The following is a 20,336-nucleotide window of genomic DNA, read 5'->3' as shown; positions in this document are numbered from 1 at the left end:
GCAGATTAAATAATATGGCTTTGTAGGCTTATTGTGTTTGTCAGCTCTCTTGAAGGTGGCATTTTCTCACTGTATTTACGTTCTGTTCTGCCTCCCTGCTGTCCATGGCCTTCCTTTCCATGTGGGAAGTTCTTCTGGGGTTGTGTCCCCCTCTTCTTGGGTTTGGGTGTGCTGTTGATGTTGTGGTGCTGAAGCTGAGCCAAGGAAGTTGACCAGACTTGCTGCTGGAGCTATTAAAACTTACTTGCTTTTACCTCTGTCAGGTGCTGCACATCATTTGCAAGCTGCTCTCACCTCCCTGGCTGGAAACTGCTTAGTCAAATCAGCTAAACATGAAATTACTCAATTTGAGACTGTGGACCAGGCTAGCCTTAAACATTTTTGCATCTCTTAGTAACCTGCAAAAAGGTCAGCTGTACAGGAATAATGATAACTTTTCAGTATTTATAAAGCACTTAGAAGATTTGTAATGCCATTGACTCTCTTCAAGTGAAGTTGCATAAAATTTCATAGTAGGTCCAAGTTCTCTGCTTTGGCTGTATCGACCTTTTCTTTGTTCATGACTATCACAGTGACTTGCAATACTTGCTGCAGTGTAAACTTATGTAGATGTTGGTCTATGGCTTTGTTGGAGGCAAGATTGGGTGAAAAAAGGCTTTAAAAAATCTGTGTACCTGAGTACGTTTGCTGTAGGAGATTCCTTTTGAATGTCAGGACTTCTTTTTCCATGCCAAGACAGGATAAATGAGTAGAATATTTGGCAAGGTAAAATCTCCTCATAAATTCTCTACTACCTAATTAGAAAAGATTGTTTGTGGGAACTTTGAAACTCCACTCCCTCTTTCAATAGCTGGAGGTAGTGAAATAAGTGAAAAAAACTTTTTTGAAGGTATTTTTATTAGAGAGCTAAGGCATGTGTTGGCTAGAAGTGTCTGTGCATTGTGATTTTTATGAGTATGAATCAGCTGGAAAAAGGTTTTTTGGTTCAGCTACATGACAACTCGTGTTTTGCGTGCCATAGGAAGAATGAGAGCTCTCTGCATTACATGGTCTAATCTTGTATAATCTGTGTAATTTAAATGCTTTTTGTGTAAGAGTGTACTTAAATTCTTGCTTTGGTTATTCTTCAAAAGGATTCTGTGGATATTTTTTATCTTCTTTATTACATCTGAAAGAACGGTTAAATTTATTAAATAAAAAAAGTGCACAAGTAGTAAATATGTGGAATAAAAGTACTTTCATTTAATCAATTAAGTTGATGTTTTTATCAGCCCATAAATACACTGTAGTGTTTATGAAAATAAAGTTTCACAGCTTGAGGTACAATCAAGAAATTTGACAAAAGTAGAACATCATCTGAAGCAGCTAGTCAGCTCCATTGTCTTAATAAATGCTATCTCTTTCAGCAATTTAACAACAAAAAAGAGCATGAAGAGCAGAAGGAAAGGGGAAATACTGCTTTTAGATTTCTAAATGCAAAATTTGCAACTTTTCACTCAGAGATTGCTTTTCTTTCCTTGAAGTTGTGTTTCTGCTCAAAGCAGGAGAGTAATATCAAGAGATCTATGGCAAGTATATTAAAAAGAAGAAGAAGAAAGCTTTTCCCCCCATTCTAAGATGGTATGAGCTAAGGAAGGATCTCTGTGAGTTTTATACTTGACATCAGTTAGGATATAATCCAAATTCCCAGTGCAACTGACTAGGGAAAAGGACTGTTCAGTGCTATTTAGGCTCAGTTATTTTCACTTTGAATTTGCTGTTTTGTTCAGATTCTGAATATTCTCAGAACACACAAATGCAGAACCAGCTGATGGTGCCTTCAGCAAAAATGAACAAAAAACCAAAGCCAAACTGCTTCAGATTAAGCTTTAGACAGCAATGCACTGAAAGCAAATAGCTCCTTTATCACTCGGATAATGAAAAACAAGATTCACTGATAACGCGAAGTTTTAAAATACTTACTTGCCAACCTTAAATATTCCCTGCAAGACTGTGTGTGTATGTGCACAATTGAACATATATGTTTACATGCTTTAAAGCTTCAGTTGGAATGTTTTGTAAATTTTGTGATCTTTTCTGATTTTGTCATAAGCTTTCAGTTTTCTGTTTCACGTTCTTTCTTTCACATTTGGATGTTTTCCTTATGTTCCTCCATTTGTGTTTTCCCTGCAGTTAAATAAAATTAGTTTGTACGTTTTCAGTTTCTGTGTGGAGTTGAAAAATTGTTTGGATTAATATATTGACTTTGCAGAACTAGAATGTCTCTAATTTAACATTACATGTGACTATTTTTATGCTTCAGGCTGAGAGGTGATGACATGGGTTTTCAGATGATGGATTATTTTTAAGTTGGAACTCCTATTATTGAATTGTCCACATCATTTGGAAACAGGCTCACATTGTCCTGTTCAGCCTTTCATAATCGGTGTAGTAGCAGAAGCTCTTGTTGCACTCCACATCCCTTCTAAGTGTCAAATCAAGGTGAGCTTCAGCTCTCCTGACACCATCCCTACATGCCTGGGCAGTGTCTGTAGACTCCTCCCATGTAGCCTGTCCCTGTTTGCACCTCTCTGTACACTTGCATTTGAGCTCTGCTTGACAATCTGCTTAGCCAAACAAGTCTCCTACTTGTATTTCTTAACAGACATGCCAGTTTTCCTGAGCAGCTTTGCTTTTCAGAGCTACTTTGTTTGGCTACCTACCAGTTTCTTCAGTAAGCTGAACTATGCTGTCCTGAAGCTCCAGGTCTGTGCCTTCGTCACTCAGGATCTTAGAATCATAAGATAATGGAATGGCTTGGGTTGGAGGGGGCCTTAAAGGTTCTCCTAGTTCCATCCTCCCTGCCATGGGCCAGGGGTACCACTACTAGATCAGTTTGTTCATGGCCCCATCCAGCCTGGCCATGAACACTGAGAGATGGGGCATCCACAGCTTCTCTGGGCAACCTGTTCCAGTTGCTCACTGCCCTCTGAGTAAAGAACTTCTTCCTAACTTCTAAAAAATTATTTTCTCTCTTTTTAAATTTAAAATTCTTCTCTTCACTGTCTGCCCATGTGAAAAGTCCCTCTCATTTTTATAAGCCCCCTTTAAGTACTGAAAAGCTGCAGGTGATCTCCCTGGAGCCTTCTCTTCTCTGTGCTGAATATCTTCAGGTGTACTCATTGATGGTTGTGACAGCCAAAGCTACCTTGTCAAATCTCCAACCAGTTCTTCATTGTTTGAGAACAACTATGTGCTACCTTTATGTGCCCTTCCAACATGTGTATCAAGAAGCTGTTCCTGATGGTCTCCTGAAATTAACTGATGTAGATCCAGTGGAAGTCAAGGAGGTAAATGTCTTCTCATAAGAATGATGGCTTGTTGATCAGAGACTTCTTTGAGTTGTAGAGAAGACTTCACCCTATTCCCCATCCTTATCAGATGCTTCTGTAATGTACTCCCAACACAATATCCTCCTTGCTGGTCTCTCTGGTGTCCCAGATCTGTAAACTGCCTGAGATTTCTTGGTTCCCATGGAGTCTGTGAGGCAGAAATGAAGTACTATTAGTAGTGCCTAAACTGGATAAATTTAATACAGAACAGAGATGGCTGGATTGCAAATGGATCATCACTGGAAGAAAAAAAAAATCTAGGAATTTTATCAAATGTTGCCTTTTTTTCAATAAACTGGCATTTTCTTCAGCCCTGTGTATGGCTAAATGAATACTGTTTTTAGTCTGCAGTCATATTTTACTCTGCAAGTTTTTGTGTGCAAATTGTAGTCAGCTTTCTTATTGAAGGCAAAATGTCACCTTCTACTAAAACTTTATTCACTTAATTAAATTGTATCATGTGAACAGTTTCAGTGTGGTATTTGTTGTCTTGTGAACCTCTGTGTCTATTTCTGTGGTAAACTGAACAGTAGCTCTATTTAAATACAGCTTCTGCTATACCCTACTGAGATTTTTCTTGTTTTTATGATGTTTTGAGATATTAATGTATGGGAATTTTAAGATACAGGGAGGCTTTCCTGTTTTGATACCATAGTTAAGAGCACAATGCAAAGTGGATAGCCTGGTGTCTTTAATTCTGTGATGCGTCTCACAGTGTGATACTGTGTTTGCATTTTGATGAGAAAGGTGTGAGCATCATAGTCTTGTTCTCTGCTCCATTTGGCCATCTAACTGGCAAAATGCTTCTGGCCTGTAGAAAGAGGATCACACTCATGCTTCCTCTATCACTGCAATGTCAGGATGCTTCCTTGAACTTTGTATGTAATGGATGTACTGAGTTCTGGGTCTGTGAATATGCCAAAAGTTTATTTGACCTTGAGCTTTTTCGTATGCTGCCACCTGACCATACTGAAGTTAATGTAGTCCAGACAGGCTATACTTCTGGAAAACGTTATTAGTTTTTTGAATATGTGGAATACTGAAAAAAGCTATCAGTAGAATGATTTGGATTGGAGGCAGTTATGAAATGGGGAATCTACTGCCAATTCTTGAAGACACTGAATCCCTGCCTTTTATTTCTGTGCTAATGAGCTTACTTCATGCCATGGCCTCTGCGAAGTTTATTTCTCAACTGTCATTGTCTTTCCATATTTTCACTTGCTTATTAGATTATGTTAGTTTCTTTTTACCTCAGTTGCCTTTTGTACTATTTCCTTTGCTTTCCTTTATCTCCAGATGTCTTTAATATTTCAGGCAATATACTGGTTTTGTGTCTGCTAGTTCTATCTTGGATCCATTTTGGTTTGATTTCTCTAAGCTTCTACCCTGAAAAAGCTTCTTATTATTGTGATTAATGATCTCTCTCTGACCAAACTCCAAGGTTTGTTCAGTATCCTCATTTGCCTTAGTATCTTTGCACTTCAGACTAATAATTGTTTCTTCATCTTTGACATGTTATATTTGTTATGTGTTAGTGATTTTTCTGCTTGGCTAGGTTTCACCTAGTCTGTTTAATTTTTCTGAGGATGGGTGATCCTTGCAGCTTTACATTTTGTCTCTAAATATTTATTATATTTGTGGCTTTACTGTTGCTAAACTGCCTTTTGTACTGTTTCACATTTGAAATGTGAATTCACTGAAAATTACTAAAACATAAAATGACAGTAGAATTCCTTTTTTCTTTGACTGCAAGGCTTAGAGCAATTTTCAGCTATCTCCATTGTTCAGATTTTCAGTCTATGGCCAGATGGATGACTTAATTTTTGCCTCTTCTGGGCATCTCAAATCCAGACCATTTTCAAGCTTTTTATCTTGAGTACTTTTAGAGCTCATACCTTGGTTTATTTATTTTTTTTTTTTTCCCAACAGAGATGAGCTGGAACATGAATCTATGGTGCTTTCTCACTGAGATTATTTTCATAAAATGATAGATTAGTTTGGGTTGGGAGGAACCTTAAAGAACATCTAGTTCCGCTTCCCTGCCATGGGTGGGGGCACCTTCCACTACATCAGGCTGCTTTAAGCCCCATCCAGCCTGGCCTTGAGCACTGCCAGGTTTGGGGCATCCACAGCTTCTCTGGGCAATTAATGCCAGTGTCTCACCCCCCTCTCAATGCAGAATATCTTCCTAATATCTTATATATAACCCCACCCTTTTTCAGTATAATGCCATTGACCCTTTTCCTGTCACTCCACATTCTTGTGAAAAGCCCCTTTCCAACCTTAATAATTCTATGATTTCAGTTTCTGCTGGTCTTCCATCACATGCACATGGGAAGAAGTAAATCCATCTTGCTAAAGCAAGCAAAGGAATTTTGTCATCTGGTGCACTTCATTGTTCTTGTTAACATTTTATCAATATTTATAGAACTGTGGTGAGTTTAAGGCAACAAAAGGCGCCTTCAAAGTTTAGTCTGCTGCTTCTCCTGAATTTGACTAGAGGACACTAGGGAGTGCCAGTAAGGGATGAGTCTCTTTAGTGCTAGTATGGCTCCAGTAATCAAGAGGGATAGCAGTGAAAGTGGCTGTTTCTGCACCACATTCCAGGGTACTGAGCAAACAATTCTAGATTTGATAAAACTTGCTCTCAAGAGTACTCATAAGCTGCAGCATTTTCAGCTTGACAACCTGGCATCACAGTGGTGGAAACTGCCTGAATACAGAGCCTCAAAGTGACTGTTGCTTGTCCAAAGCACAGTGGCACAGCTGTTGCTTTTAGAGCATGTGAAAATGGACTTTAGTGTATGTGATCTAATAAATATGGGCTTAATGTTAAAAAGTCACAGCATTTGGCTGCATTAGTGGTGATAAGGGAACGGTGGGGAGAGCAACTGTGCAGTGTGACTTAGGCCCATACTGCCCTTTTACAGTGCTTGATGCTCAGAAGGATTCTGTTGTCTAGGTAACAGGGTCTGTACTTCATTTCTTAAGAAAGATGGAACAGATGTTCCTACAAGAAGCAACCAATTATCACCAGTGAGAGCATTGGCAGTATTTAAACTAATTGCTTTGTTGTTGCATACAGTCGATTCATATGCTGTGAATAGTGAAGAAAATTTAAAGGAAGGAGTCTTTCTTGCATTGATTTTCCTGAATGAGGCTATTAAAAAATATTTGCAGTTTATAAAATAGCACTCATCCGTGTGCCTTTTAAGACTTCCATTTATCATTCCTTTTTTTTCTCTATATCCTCCAGTCTTTTCTGTTTGATATTTGTGGTGTCTCTTTCATGATCCACTGAGCCCTAGTGCTCCATCACATCTGTCAGATCTCATTAATTTATTTTGTTCATTTAAAGTACCTAAAAATCTGAAGGCAGTGGGGTAAAATGATGCTTGCAGTGGAGTTAAGAGATAGAAGGGCTTTTCTAAGTGATGTAAGTGTTTTCTTAGACTGAATAATTTTTTTTTTTGTTTTGGTGGCAAAATCCAAGCACAGCAACTCAGGTAGGGACTGCGCTATTAAAAGCTGGGGCAAAAGGAAGCCATATAGACAGGTGTATACATGAAACCCCACCGTGGGCTGCTCAAATGGGGACACAGCTTGTGTGTGCTGAAATAAGCAGTGGTGACAGTGGCGAGAAAGAGAGGGGCTGAAGGAGACAGTGTGGAACAAGGAGTGCCTGAGCTCTCTCACTGCAGCACTCATAAGCAGTGTGCCTTGTTTTTGTGAAAAGTTGTGCTAAAGTAACTTCAGGTATGGATTCAAGTGTTTGTTTTCTTTATGGATATGGCTTTGTCATAGGGAGATCTTTGGAGTCCTTACAACATAAGATATGGTTCTATCTTTTCCAACTGATTTAGGAGGAGTTGTGTGTGTAAATCTCCTTTTGTACCTTTGGAATAAAAATCTGATGTAAATTAAATAAAAAGAGAGGGCATTGGGACGAGATTCTTAGGACACTGTGAGTCCTTAGCAAAGCTAAGCCATAATGTTATGCATTTTAGACAAAAGATCTGGCCTATTGCCTGAACTTTTCCATGCTTCTTGCCAAATATAAAGGCAAATATTCTGTTTTTTAGGTAGGGCATTGCAAAAACAGCGGGTTTTTTTATCTTGGCAATAATAGGATAAAGGAAGAATCCTTGACTTGCTCTTTTTTTTTTTTTTTTTTCGTTTTTCCTCTGATAAAGAACGTGCTGTTTTGATTTTTATCTAACTGTGGAAAATGTCATAATGAATGGAAACAAAGTGCATGTTGCTCTTCTTAGTTTATTTGGCTGAGTTATCCTATTGTATAGCAGTGACATGTTGATTGGGACAAAATGTCTTACTACATTGAGTTATTTCAATAACCATTGTAAAATATTTGCAGTCTGAATAGGAAAAAATATTAATTCTAGCATTTTAAAATCCATTTTACCAGACTCCTTGTATATAACTTGTAATATCTTTTATTTGTCGTCCTTCCTCTGACTCTGGCTCTTGGCTTTTCAAATGTTCTCTCTGATTTCTATTCCTTTTCTTTATTGTGCAGTTTTTTCTTTCTACAGCATTCTTCATATTCTGTTGCTTAGACCTCTTTAGGATATCTGGTGTGTAAGTATTCACCTTGTCATTTGTGATTTCATTTCTGCTTGCTTCTGTTGATACAGTTTTTGATTCTTGCATTTCCCTGTTTTATCACAGAGTCTGTCAGGAGCAGCATTTACTACTTTTGCTGCTTGTTTCATATTCTAGGCTAATTACATTAAAATCTTAATCACCTTCTGCAGATTTTTCACCTGCTTTCATGAGTTTTCTCCATTTTTTCAGTTTAATTGTATCATATATTGCTAGTCCCAGGTTATTCTCATCTCACTTGTCATAAACTTTGAGCACTCCTCTTTTTCTGACACTCCTATCCATACAAATAATTCAGACTGATTTTATTCCTGAAGATCATGCCCAAAGAATAAAAGAATTTGAGAAGGACTATATGTTTTCCATTTTCTGTCCTTGGAAATAGAGTTTCTTCCTTATGCCCCTTCTTTTCCCAGCACCGGTTCATTTTCTTTATGCCTTACTTTTTCTTCTTTCTGACCTTCTGCTCACAGCACAGCCTGCCATCTTAAGTAACCTCACTGCCATGGGAACTAATGCTTAAAAGAGGAGAACAAGAGGACAGTTTTGCCAGAGGGTTGGTGGTCCTCTGGTCTTTGTGCCAAGGTTACAATGAGCATTTGCTGTGTTGAATGCATTTAAGTGTGTCTCTCTTTCCTTGACATTTTTTGTATTTCCCCTCCACTACTCTTTCCCTTTGTTCTTCCCATATAGTTAATTCCTTTTTACACTTTCATATCCCACTCCTCACCTCACCAACACCATTTTTTTCTGTCTTCAGCTTTGCCAGTGTCCCCTGCTTTTTTTCCCTTCTCTGCCTCCTCCCTATTGTTTCTACAGCCAGTTGCATTCCTCATCACTGATACACCATTGTAGTCCATGAATCCTTTTCACATGGTCTAGCATCTTTCTTTTGCAGTTATCCTCACTTCTTATTTCAGCTCTGCCATTTCTCCTTCTCAATGTTGCTGAGCAGAGCAGCTGGTAAGATACACCTGTGTTCCTCTCCTCCTATGGCTGCCATGCTGATTTCCTTCTTCTTGGGATGGTTCTTCTGACCAGCTTTTCCTTCACCTTCTGCTTGCCTCTCTTTCTGGAGTGAGTTTCATGTCCATTGCCTCGTAAGAAGTCAGCCTTCTCCTCGAGGACTGATTTAAGCAGGAGAAAAATGAGGGACACTTTCTCCTTAGTTTTAGTGCCAGAGCTGTCTCTGACCTGCATAATTTAATAGCTCCACAGCTATTTCTACAGAGTATGGTCAAATAGTTTTGTTTTTATTTTTCCCCCAAGGGAAAATGAAGCACCAGGTGGCAGTTTGATAACAAAAAATTGCTTAGCCTGGTTTTGTTACTTTACTAACCTGTGCCGAAGTGCAAAAGATCTCATAATGCTGTGCAGCTTGTGTAATATTATGTCTGTCATCTTTGAATTTTAATGTAGTGGAAATAGGAGACAAACTATTCTACCTATTTACAGGTAGCAGTGGCTTCTTGCGTGATCATTACCTCAGTGCAAGTTGAAGGTTGGGGGAAAATTTTTTGTCACTCCTCTTCTGTAAAGAGCTCCAAGATTAGGAGCAGTCAAAAAAACCAAAGCAAATTCAAAGTCACTTGAAAGATTTTCTAGTAGTTTCTTAAGTCAAGACCTGACAGCAAATTGGAGTTGGTCAACCACATAAATCTCTGGTATGTTCAGATGATGAGTGTCTTTGTGCTATCCTGGTCCCTTTCCACTTTGGAAGGGATATAGTACCAGTAGTAAAGGTAGAGACAAGGGAATCAAAAAGTTGGTGATGTAAAACTACTTGTGTATGAACAGAGACAAAGTAGTCTGGGAATCTGTGGGTTGGAAGGAAGGGAAGCTAAAGAGGAATGTGTGGGAGGTCTAAAATCACATACTTAAATGGGGAAGTTAATTATGAAATTGTTATTCATTGTTTATCAGAGCAAAACAGCTAAGGCAACTGAAAGAAGACAGCAGTCTCTGATTTTTAAATCCCTGATCCAGTGGGTTGCTGGAAGCTGACTGCTCGTATCATAAAAGGCTTGTACTGTCCCTGCACTGCTCAACCTGTTCTTTTCCATGTGTTTGCCTCAGCTACATTGTGGCAGGATATTAAGCAGACTTGAAATCAAGCTCTTATATCTTTGACTAGGGATGCCCATGTGTTTTGTGTTTTTATTGCAGTGGTGTTCTTATAAATGGCTAAATGGTTTATGTGAATTATCAGGTGTTCACTAGTGCCCAGATTGGAAAATTAGAAGCAATAAGCATGCAGGAGGCTTGCTGTATTCTTAGTGGGTCATGGCATCATTGTGTAAGAAATTTACCTAACTTCTGAAAGATGTAGTTCTTTTTCTTCAGGCAGTCCAAAGTTGTTGTTTCAGAAGGAAGATACACATAAATGAATGCTGTCATTTTTGCTAGGATTAGAAAAATGTTATTTGCTGCCACTAATTACATGCTTTATGAGATTTTGGAAGAATTCTGTTGCAGGTCTTGAGAGACTTCCAATAACTCCTTTCTGTATAATAACTGGGACAGTGTCTGCAGTCTGTTCTCAGGAAGAAAGTCAAATATGAATGTTTGTGGTATGTTGATTTTAGGGGTACATGGCTTTTGCTGTCTTGGACAAAAAGTTCACTGCCCATTTACTTGCAAAGTCACTTTAGGAAAGGATTGTATTAATTGGAAGATAAATGCATAGTGCCACATGCTTAACCTCTTGTTGGTGAATGTTAGCCTGTTACATATTTCTCATTGAATAACAACCTACTGTTCTTTTCAAAGCTTTGTTACAAAACTGATGCTGTTCTGAGTTCTTATAGGTTGCTGTAAGAGCATCTTTACCATACCTTGTTTATATTTTTATATATCTTTGCTTACCAAATTTTGTAACTTGCATTAAGCCATCTTTTGAGCCTTCCTGAACTGTAATGGTCCTTATTGAGGGAAATGTGATCTTGCTGCATTCATTGTCTCATTAAAGGATTTTTCATATTTAATAAAAAAATGAAAAAATAGCAGGCTTTAGATTACAAACTGACTTTGTTTATCCAGTTGCAGTCTGATCCTGAGAGTATGAGAAGAATCTTGTGGTAGGCGTTTAATGATTTGGGAGACTGCCAGTGAACGTCTTGTTTTAGCTTGCTTCACACATTAGATTTGTCTAACGTGGGGCTGAAGATTGCTGAAAATTTGGGTAAAAAGTGGAAACCTAAGAGCAAAAGCAGAACAATTTAATGGGTAATTGTGTTAATTACCTAAAAACACTAAGAGCATTATAGTGTTGTGCTTCCAGAATAAAATCCTGAATTTGTTGTAACTGTCAACAGACTAATTCTAGAAATAATTATTGAGTAAAAACTGAGAGAGAATATTTCTAATTTAATTTTATCTGGAAACAGTATGTAAGAAACCTGATCTATGTGCACAACTTTTGCTATTTTGAACAAACTCGAGTTCATAAAAGGAAGTTAAACCCCCAAAATAATACATTATCTCCTGCCGTCTGCAGGCACGTTTCTCATTTTGAAGCGTGGTGTTAGACTCAATTTACACTTGCAACTACAGGCTTGTGTATTAGCTTGTTTAAGTAGAGGTAAGACATCTAAGACATTAGAGCACATCAGTTGAAGTACATCAAAGTTTAATGGATGCTGTCATTCAGAACTAAAGCAGTTTTGATACCCATAAGGAGCAGAGGTTTAATATGCTTAATATGTTTTGAATTCATACCTCTGATTTGATTTAATTTTCTATTTAAAGAAGACCATAACTATAAATTATGTATCTAAATGCCTGCATCCGAGTCTCAGGGAAGTAGAATGAGTAAATCTAAAGCATAATCATTAGGGTTGTGTTTAGTTGGTTTTTTCTTGGCTGGAGGTTGCCGTTTTGTTGATAGATCAGCCTTCTTGTTTGGTCCAGACTGGGGCATAGGCACTTAATTTAATTTCTTTTGAGTTTCTCAGAGCATGGACTTTGCTGGCTTTAGGCAGACAGGTGTCCTGATTCTGGCAATGACAGATTTAATTTTTGCAGAAGGACCACCTCATGTCATTTTCCAGGAATGGTGGAAGAGGTCACTTTTGGGTCTGTGCTGTGGTAGTGAGCATTTGCATATGAATCTTTCACCTCCCTTGCACACACTTTTATTATTAATATTGTTCCTGTTATGGTTCTCTTTCTTATCTCATTGCTGTTTCCAGTAAATTCTCTTGTCTCAAGCCTGAGCTTTGCCTTTTGTTCCTTCAGTTCTCTCCAGCCCTCCAGAGGGGTTGGGAAAGAGGGAGGACTGAGCAAATGACACATGGTTTGAAGTGGTTTTGGTGGGAACATTAAATTGGAGAATACCATTTCTAAACCATGACACAGGATAGCTGATACCTGATCTAGCATACAGCCTCTGGATAAAAAAATTAAGCTAAGTTAATTATTTTTTCCAAATAGTTTATTAATTACAAAAGAATGTTGTGTTAGTACCTTGTATTATCAGAAGAGTGCCTTCTTAAAATGCTATTGGACATGATAAATTTGTTGTTAGACTGTCTTATTATAACTGTTGATTTATATTCCTGTGTATTTCTGTATTGGAAAAATAATTGCCTGCAAGTTGAGTACTTGGATGTGAAAGTACTTAGCAGCACACCTGACCTTGAATAATACACCAAGTCCTTTTACAAAGCAGGGGTATATTTAAATTCTGAAGTTGGATCTGTAACTTGCAGCATGCACACTTGAGTAGCTGCATTTTTTGGCCATTTCCTGGGATGGGGCAGCGATACCTTCCTTCAGGCTGAAGGAAGTCACCTCTTTTTACCTGGAATGTTGTTCTGAAGTGCTTGAGGTGTGTCTTTCCAGGCTCTGTGCCCCTTGTGTTCAGCTGGTCAGAGCAGTGGAGAGGACTGAAGCTGGGTTTGCCCTTTGTGGAGTGCTTTGATTATTGAGCTGTCAGATTGAGAGGAGATGCTGGCAGTCTTACGACCAATTGATTATGCAGCTAAATCTGTTATGCATCATCTGAGATAACCCCTCATGCACGTGGTTTTTGCAGGGACTTTGGATCTTGGATGTAGGTGTTGGATCAGCTCAGTATTGTCACACTTGATGGACTCTGGTTCCAGCAAATGTGGGAAATTTTTATACTCTAGGATAGAGAACTTCAGAATAAAAACTAGAGGCACAGAATTGCACTTCTCCCTGAGCTCAACAAACATATTTGCCAAGTTGGGAGGTTGGTTATTGTCACTGCTCAGATACAAGAAGTTGTTCAGTGGAGGTTCTTTCAAGATCTGTTTTGGTGTTGTTTTTTTTTGTTTTTGTTTTTTTTTTTTGTTTTTTTTTTTTTGGGGTGTTTTTTTTTTTTTTTTTTGTGGTTTTTTTTTTTTTTTAATGAAAGCTTCAAATAACTATTCACAATTTGTATTTATAGAGTTTGTACTGTATAAAATGTGGAAAAAGGCAAATAATTGCAAAACGGAAAAATTGCTGTAATAATAAAAGCCTTAATCAAAAAGTCAGTTAAATAGAGGAGATAAGTAAACTTCAGGACTAAAGGGGAAAAATGGACTGTAAAAATATTATCTTTGCAGGAAAGTATTGCAATCCCTGCCCAATATTTTGTATAGGTTAGAAATGTATTACCATTTGGGAGATGCATCACTATGGTGCTATAATTAATTGAGGTTGGAAAAACATGCTTTTTGACCATTCTTTGCTAAAACATTGTTTGCCTTACTCTGGTTCATATAGCATTTATCTTTCGGAAATCTTCTTGAGAGGAAAATCTTATTTGAAAAATGGGTGATCAGCATTGATGACTACTCATCTTATTTGCCCTTCTGCAAGAGTTGCCTCAGTTGCCATCACTGTTTATTCACTGTGAGATGCAGTGATAGAGTAAGGTGATAACTGGTTGCCAGAAATTCAGAAAAGTGTGGAAATGTTAAAATAGGAGCTGCAGAGAAAACTGGTTGCGGTTTAAAACTCCAGACTGAATGTGTAGGCTTGGGGAATGGTGTGATGCTATTTGTGATGTGTTGTATTCCCTCTGCCCCATTGTAGCATTTTAATATAGTTTCAGGTTTATGAGTCTTTGTTACTTAGATGAGAAATTTCGTTATCCTTTCAGTAGCAGAATAAATTTCTAGTCAACCTAGAAGAAAATTCAGGGTATCTTAAAATCTTCAGAAAGGACAAATATCCACTATTACTTTTTTACCAAGTTAATTTCTCTAGATGTTTTCAGTTTACTTGTTGGTGTTATCTGAGTGGTTGAATGCTCTTGTACTGTAGACCAAATAAGGAGAAAAATCTCTGTAGAGAGAGACAGAGCTTCACCTTATCTATACCTTTCAGGGAGGAAAATGGTTATTGCTAAATCTCTGCCAGGCTGACCAAAATTAAATACACAGCTGCCTTTAAAAGAAGAGAGAGTGTAGATTACAATTGTTCTAGAGGAAATGAGGTTTCCTATAGGAAGTTGCCCAAATTCAATAATAATTCAGATTTATTTTGTAGAAAAATATGAAAATATTTATATGAAATAATTTATATGAAAATAAATTACGTATTTATTAATATGTGAACTGGAGCAAAGGTGATATTGTGTGATCTTAATGTCAGCATTTCCTTATATAGTTGTACTAAAAATTAAGAAATTTCTTGCTTTGAAAGTAATTTTACAGTAGTCCTTTATCTCTATTATTAAGAAGTCTGTCGTCTGGTATAAGATACTGCTAAGTAAGAAAGGGAAGGAGTTCTTATACTTGTATTTCTGCTCGTTTGCTTCAAGACAAATGCCAAAGATAATTATTTTTTTCTGGAGACCTTAAAAACTAAAAATGCAGTTATCCTAGTTTCTATTTCTTTAGTTTAGTTAAAATGTAGTACTTGCAAGAAGTCTTTTGCCAAGCTTTTGTTTCAGAATAATAATGTTATTTAGCAATGCCCAGGCCATTTTCAGCTCCTGAAATGAAAACATTTATTGAATAAGTGCTTTCTTAATCCTTCTCATAGGAGGAGGGTGGGGCACATTTTTGCCTTCTTCCTGTCCTGACATTTGGCAATTCACTGGTTAGATTTTGTTTCTTTGTTTTGTTTTTGTTTTTGTTTTAAATACTTGATCTTTCTCTTCTGGTAGTTTGGAGCCCTCACAGTTTGGGGGCTATATGCTTTGAAGAGATGCAAGTGTGAAGAAAGAAGGTTGAAGAATGTGTAGAGCATACTTGGAGGGATCTTCTAATATGAAGGACTGCTTGGGATCAAACTGGTCAAAATCAGATGCAAGCATAAGAAGAATTAGAGGGAAGAAGAGAGTCTCCATGGACTCAGAGTTCGTTTTGAAATATTTTGTTATTTTTAATTTGGAGTACACCTTGTAAACCCAGGCAGCACTCCTGGAAGTTTGTGTAAGAGTGGCAGTTGCTAATTTTTGGCATTTTACTCTACCCTCTGCTACTTGGTTTTGCATGCCAAATGCAGTCCAAGGACAGGCCTTACCAGACCAGAGCATAAAGAATATGTGCTTTCTAAAGTAGAGCTTAAGCTATTGCTTTTATTTTTACCTTTCTTTTTAGATTCTTTGCATGGTTTCTTTTTGTGTGTGTATATATCTATATTTCTCCATGTCCATTTTTATGTTGCCTGCATCTTTCTGAGACCTCTAAGTGTCAGCCATGGACAACTTAAAGCTGTCATACCTGCTCAGTTTCAAGGTATTACAATAAAGTCTTTTGGTTTTCTAGTTATGAAGTAACTCTGTAATTGAAATTTCTCCAAGTAGAAATGGGAATCCAAACTGGAAAATCCTTAACTTCAGAATCAGCTGGATCACTAAAAAACATGTGAATTTTGAGTAGTTTTGTAATGTGGTACCCTATTTGAATTATTTTTTCTTAATAACTTCTCCTCTTATCTTCTTAACTTCAAGACCTGTAGCACAGTTAGCAAAGGATTGTTCTTACATGTTGAATAAATAGCTGCCTGGGTGGTATTTTTTTTGTTGTTTTTTGTGGACTTATTTCTGTTTGTTGTTTGGTGGGTTTTTTTTTGTTTTTTTTGTTTGTTTTGTTTGGTTTTTTTTTTGTTTGGTTTTTTTTTTTTGTTTTGTTTTTTTTTTTTGTTTTGTTTTTTTTGAGAGAAAGAGAACCCCAGATATACCTTCCTGAGGGAGAAGCTGCAGCATGAGTGCAGCATGAGCTCAATATGATAATAGGCAGCAGAGGGTCTATGGAAAGGATAATATTAAAAACACAGAGGAGAAGATCTAGTATTGATTAATAGTATCTAAACAAGTTGGAATTTTAGAAGACCTTCTGAAGAAGTCCAATTATGGTCTTTATGTTCCTTTCGAAAGCCCAGCTTCAATTAAAAAATAACTTCGGTGACCCTAGAGGCTTTGAATAGATTCATCACAGATGAGGCAGCTTTAAAATTCTGTAATGTGCAATTGCTTTCTGAGCAATCAGCTTCATGCTTTGGCCTTTCCTGTGATTTCTTGTGATCCACATTTCTGCCTGTTAAAAGTTTTTGTTCTGATCTTGAAAATGGTTAAATGCAGTACAGTGTGCATTTCCATCAAAGAAACTACCAGTGCTGTTCCAGACCAGTTGAAGTACATAGATCAAAAGACTGAAGTAAACTACAAAAGAGGGGTACACCTCTTAGATGAGATTGCCCCCGAATAAATATTTGAAGGTGGTTATGGGTTTTGCCATCACTGACACAGAAATACGTGTTTACTGCAAGATTTACTAGTGTCAGTAGTGAGAGCACTGGTTTGTCTTCTGGTTTTCTCTAATTTTTCTTAGGTTGCCTTCACAGCAAGATGAAAGTCTGTCCTTACCCTGCTTTTGCAAGTGGTAGCTAGAAAGCATTATTCATCCTGTGGCATAAGGCTATTTCTGGGCAAGATTTATTTCCTTGAGGAATGTACTGTTTGACTTGTTTTAAAACAGGTTAAGTGCCCTTGTAATTGATCATGTGTTTATATTGGTAACACTGCAACTCTTCTCCCATTCATAGAAGTTGTCTCTCTCTTTGGGAGAAAATGGGAGAATTTTGCATATCTCATAAGATCAAGAGACTTCCTAGTTTCTGGTCTACTTCTTGTGAAAGGAACTTGCATTATATGGTGATAGATGATTTGCAGGCTCTGTTCAAGCATTTAAGCCAAATTGCTGTGGGAGCTGGCTGTCAATCATCTTTCCCATCTGCTGGAGATGATCAGTAAAACCTCACTAAACTCATTTTTTATGAATGCTTCTACAAGAACATGTACTGCGTAGGCATCTGTCTAGGGAATCTAGAGGTGACTAATATCAAATTGATCAACTAAATTTGTTTTCCAATGTTGATACACTGTTTTCCCTGCTATTAAGAAGCTACTCCTGAACCTTCCTGTTCATGAGATGCTAACTTGCAGGGTAATTTTCTCTCTTATTAGCTGTCCTTCTGTTCTTCAGCCACGATTATTACCTAGTGTAATGATTTCTTTCATCATTGATGCTCATGTCTTTGTATTTTAGTGGGTATCCATCTTATTTCTTTCAATATTTGATCAGTTACAGTAATTGGGAAAGGTACAGTAATTGAGAATTCCCTGTTGAGAGATAGATTGTTTTGCTCCTTTCCTCACCCTTTGCCTCTTTCCAGGAGAGTTAATCTTTTGTGTGGGTGTGGAGGGGGAGGTATTTGAGCAAAGAAAACCACAAATAGGATTTTAAATATATGTCAAATAAGCCTTTTATGCATTCATATTAATACATCCCATTCTCTCCTATAAGGACCTCAAATAGGATATCTAATATCAGATTTACCATCTTAATTTTCTTCAGTGTTTTATGGCAATCCAGTTCTACCATTTGTCGCTTGCACCTGATGACTTTTCAGTCTATATAGAAATTCTTGGTTAATTATTAAGCACAGGAATTCAGATTTTGTGCTGTTAATTTAATCTTGTTTCTGTTGCTGTTTGTGTACTGAGTCACAGAATAAAGCAGCATAAGAAATGATGCATTATCACATTCCTTTTCTTCCTTGGGAAGAAAAGGCTTGCTGCCTTTATTCAGATAATTTCATTCACACTCGATGTTGATACTGAGATAGGTTTTATTAATAATACTTATTAACACGTGTTCTTTGGTAACTCCTCAAATAGTTAATATATAGAGCTGCTTTACCTTGAAATATGTCCCGTTGTCAGTTGCCCTTTTAGGGGTTTTTTCCCTCACCTTGAATGCATTCCAGTTGTCATCTTTCCCATCTGATTAAGTACTTCAGACTATTATAAGGTTGAAATTTGAACACAGATCTGCTTGTGTAGAAAATCAATTATCAGAAAAGAAGGTCAGGATAGTTTGCTTTTCGCACATTTTTCTTCATGTTCATTGTTTCAAATTTGGTTTTTTGCATGCTTTGGATTCACAAGTCTCCAAATGCCTTGTCTCCTTTGTGTCCTTTTTTTGAATGTGTGTGATATATTTGCTAATCATCTGATACCACCCCTGAGTTTTGCTTGTGTATGACTTGTGCTAGTTTCTGCTTGAAGCATGAGGCAATTCTGTTATCTGTGTGTTGGTTCATTCCATGATCAGTATCACAACTATTATTAAAATTTGAGGTAAAACATTGCAGATATTTATTTTTTCTTTGTTTTATGATACCTCACTTTTACTTGCTTAATCTTGTACACTTTCTTGTACTCATTGTCTGGCTATCCAACCTTTCTTGGATTTTCTATGCAAAGTTTACCTCCGCATGACTACTGACATTTTACATTTCCAAGGCTTCAAGCTCCTATACCAATGCTGTTGCCAACATAACTTTTTTCAGGCATCAGAGACTTTCACATCTTCTCCTTTCCCTACTATAAGTGACATTCACTTGCGAGAGAAATTCTTACAATGTTCTTCATACAGAACTCATTATTCATCAGACAGTTGAAGAAATTACTAGCAATTCTGCATATGGCAGATATCTATCTGGGAATCCTAGAAGCTGTTCCATGCTATTTGGGCTATCCAAAAGCATAATTTTAAACTTTAAGCTGTGGCATCAGCTAAGAATGGTGATAAACAAAGATGCTTGTACAATTCTCTTGTTAATAATTTTAATAATAATGATGATAATCTGTTTAGATGAAAGCTATTGTACAGGATAGTCAAAGTTGCACAAATGTTGACAATTCACTCTGAAGTCTTGCTCAGTGTCTCTCTATCCAAAGTCCTTTGTGTGCTGCTACAAGAAATAAATGTATCATAACTGAGACAGGTTCTTACTAGTGTTTTATCTCAAGTTGGGTATGATGGAACTTAAATTTTAGAAGAACATTATGTTAAAGTACTATTCAAATACAATGCTGTGTTCATTTACTAATAAATTATAGTAGTTGCAAATCCTTTTTATGTTCAGGTTGTTATCTTGTAGTACAGGATGTTGTCAGGTACACTGGAATCTTTCGATTACTAGGACAATATATTAATTTCTTTCTTCTAAATTCAGGCTTAAATCAACCAAGTCTTCAAACTGATTTATTTCTGCAGAAGACCTAAGAAAATAATATTGGTATTATGTTTCATTTATCTGTTCTGTTTGTTTATAGTTTATACAGCAATCTGCTGTGGGAAAACTGTAGACAGTGATTTGCCATATCCCTGAAGTTGTCCATGTGGTTCTAGGTAGGGCTGAAATGCACATTTGTGAAAGGTGTTTATGGTGATGTGTGGACATAACAACCGTATCACATAAAGTGCATCACTTACCTGTTAGATGTATGTGGCATGTGTAGGAGGTAAAGTGTGAGGTTAAGACCTCTGTGCTCTTGGCACCAACTTCGCCGGGTTGTCTTCTAAAATGAGCAAAGCAGCTAATAGTTGCTAAGAACGTTATTTATTGCAGAAGCACATCAGTCTCAACAGCACAGTCACAGACATCAAAGTCTGTGCTAAGTTTTGGTAAAAAGTCTGAAACAGAAGTAGAAGCTGCTCTTGTCAAAGGTTCTGGGAAGCTGATGTTGCTGTGGCAGCTCTTATCTTCTTGGGTGTTGACTGATGACGTTGAGTAGAAGCAAAAAGAAAAGCAATGGCAGAAAAAGCAGAAAAGCACTAACTCTCCCCAGTACATACTCTTATATGGGATCTTCCCAACAGGCTAAGAGAAAAACTTGGACCACCTCTCCTTAACCTATTAGAATTCTAGTTTCTTAGCATGCCAGGTTATGTATAGACTATGCATACAACCTATCTTGTTCTATCTGAAAAATGTAAGCAGTATTCTTACTGTAACTCCATTATGTCTAAGCATTGTCTAAAAGTACGGTCCTGGAGCCTCCACTGAAAACATTAGTGTGTTTTTCAACCT

General features: G+C 37.2%; 1 protein-coding gene across 4 annotated transcripts in view; it reads left to right on the top strand.

Moving 5' to 3' along the window:
* The window catches only part of CDK19 (cyclin dependent kinase 19), a 121,098-nt gene that overhangs the window by 24,451 nt on the left and 76,311 nt on the right, over window positions 1–20,336 (top strand). The window lies entirely within an intron of this gene.

This window comes from Erithacus rubecula (genome assembly GCF_903797595.1).
Source record: "Erithacus rubecula genome assembly, chromosome: 2".
Taxonomy (NCBI): Eukaryota; Metazoa; Chordata; class Aves; order Passeriformes; family Muscicapidae; genus Erithacus; species Erithacus rubecula.
The sequence above is the reverse complement of the archived record's forward strand: the minus strand, read 5'-3'. Positions and strand labels throughout refer to the sequence as shown.